Raw genomic sequence first — 2,627 nt, 5'->3', positions numbered from 1 at the left:
AAGAGTATTCAGCGGGTTGTGAGCCTTAGGCTGTGTGGTATTATGCTTGGGTCTCGTGTGGTAAGTTTGGGTTGAGGAATTGTGATGTTATAGCAAGATGGAGTATCAAGTTAAAGGTAAATCAGAAGGGAGCTCGGATGGATGGGATAGCTTGGTAGTAGGCCAGATCGGTATGGTAAGGATATGATTAGTTCATTGGGTGTTTACGAGGTAATGAGTTTCTACAGGTATTTCGCGGCAACGCTCTTGGGTTTTAGTGGCCTGCGTAGGTGGTTGAGTTAGGAGGATTCTGTCTTGTCAGACTTGTTTGTGCAAAGGGGAGTCGGAGAGTTCTTGTTGACTTCTACCGTGGCTAGAGATGTATATTTTCTGCTGGCATGAAGAGCAGGGGACGTGTAGTGATTTTCTTCTGAATGGGATCAATGGAAAGTTCTTGGTTGGTTGAGTACATACTTGCTTGTGGCTCGGAAGAGATAAGAAGTTCTCACGTTATCCTAGGATGGTATGGTATATGCGGTATATTGTGGAGGATTGAGATTGCGTGTGTAAGGTTGCGTTTCAGTTCTGAAAGGAAGGTCATAAAACTCTTAGGCAGCGGGTAGCTTAAGATAATTAGAGAAATGAGCTTCAGATGATGAGGGAAATGGTCCTCAGATGATTAAGAAAATGGTATTGCTAATTGGAGGTAATTTGACGAGGGTATATGTTTCAAAAAAAGGTAACGTGATTAGGTTGATGGTACTTTGGTAGTATTGCGGCACTTTCTTGTTAGATCGACTGCTGATATTCGAGTTTGCTTGGAGGCACAGAAGTATGTTAGAATATCTCTCCCGGAATGATTGGGTATTAGAGATGTGGTATGTATTCGGACGGCGGAATTGGGATCAGGTATGGTGATTCGTGTGCTATATGGAGTTGGAGACTGGGAGTTCTCATATTCAGGCTATGTTGTGGTTGTGGGTCGTATGTATCGGTACTGTGGGGTGACTATCAGGGTTTGGAGACCCGAGTGGATCCTTTGTTGCTTGGTAGGTCAGATTTTGGATGTGTTATTGGGTGCAGACTGGTTGTTTCCGTGTTGTGTTATTCTGGACCATTGCGCTAAAGCGGCGCTGTTGGCTATGCTGGGAATGCCACGGACTGAGTGGCGAGGTTCGACGGATTATGTTCTTGGTAGAGTGGTTTCATATTTCAAAGACCCAGCGGAGGGCCAGGAAGGATTGTCTTCCTTATTTGGGTTCCCGTGAAGGATGTCAGTGCAGAGGCTCCTCATATTGATTCAGTCCGGTGGTGAGGGACTTTTCGGATGTGTTTCTTGTGGCCAGGCATGTTGCCAGGCAAGGTTGTTGATTTTGGTATCGATTTGAGGCCGGGCACCGTATCGTATGGCACCGGCAGAGTTAAAGGAGTTGAAGGAGCAGCTTCAGGATTTCCTTGATAAGGAGTTCGTTGGCAGGCTAATGTGGATGCGTGTTCTAACATGAGTCGGCTTGGTTGGCTCCGAATTGTATCGTTGAGGGATGTGTTGATTCGTTTGTTATTGAGCTTATTAGTAATCTGGGGAGATCTATGAGTTACCTTTCTGTGTCGCGAGGCGTTATGATTTGTTGGTTATAGGCACATATGGTGCGGTTCTATTAGGTTTCATAGTGGAAGTCGAGCGGGAAGAGTATTGGATATTGCTCGGCGGATGGCGCATCGGTTATGTCCTTTTGAGATGTGTGCCGTTATGATTTGCTTTGGTTCTAGACATCAATTGCGCGTGGTCGTCAATTTCGAGCAGAGTGACTTAAGGTGTTCCATGTGGACCAGTGTTTAGATAGGGTCGCGCATTGCAGCAAATTATGTGGAGGTATGACCTTGCGGGTTGGACTCATGTGTTCTATTTCTATGATGTGAGACGGGTTCTCAGCCTCGTGTTGTGGTGGTACTGGTGAGCTTGTGGTACATATTGGTGCGCGGATTGCGCAAGTTGCGACTTTAGTCTGCATTGAGGTGTCATGTCACCATAGTGGTTGTGTTGGATTAGATGAGATCGTTGGGATCTTTAATGAATACGAACGGATTCGATTTCAGCGTGTTGGAAGGATAAATATTGAGGTTCGGCTCAGAAATTTACTATGGTCTTTGCCAAAGGAGAAGTGGCTTCATGAATGGTTGATCTAAGAAATGGTTATGGTTTATTGCGTGTTTTATTTATCATTGGCAGTATATGAAAGTGTTGGAATGAAACCTTAGTTGATAAGAGGTTTTCTACCGGTATTCGGTTGTTATGTGTAGCCGCTGTGATTAGAAGTTATTGCTGCAAGCGTTTGAGTTATGTCGTATATCATATAATTGCACCTGAGGTTACAGATATGGTTTGTCACAGCTTGTTCGGGCTTGTGCAGAGTATAGATGCGAGATTCTGATCGCATTGAAGATTCCAGAAATAGAAATGTGTATCTATGGTTTATGGGCTTGATTGGATTGTGAAATTTTAGTTCCTATGTGTTATCGGACCTATATGAGATAGGGTGACGTGGGATCACCCCCGGGTATATGCATGGTAAGGCTATTCAGCGATTGGTTGGCTCTTGGAACAACTCTGAGCACGTTCGCGGACGAACCTATATTTAAGTGGGGGG

This window comes from Nicotiana attenuata, chromosome 5 (genome assembly GCF_001879085.1).
Source record: "Nicotiana attenuata strain UT chromosome 5, NIATTr2, whole genome shotgun sequence".
Classification (NCBI taxonomy): Eukaryota; Viridiplantae; Streptophyta; class Magnoliopsida; order Solanales; family Solanaceae; genus Nicotiana; species Nicotiana attenuata.
This window is presented reverse-complemented; position numbering follows the sequence as displayed.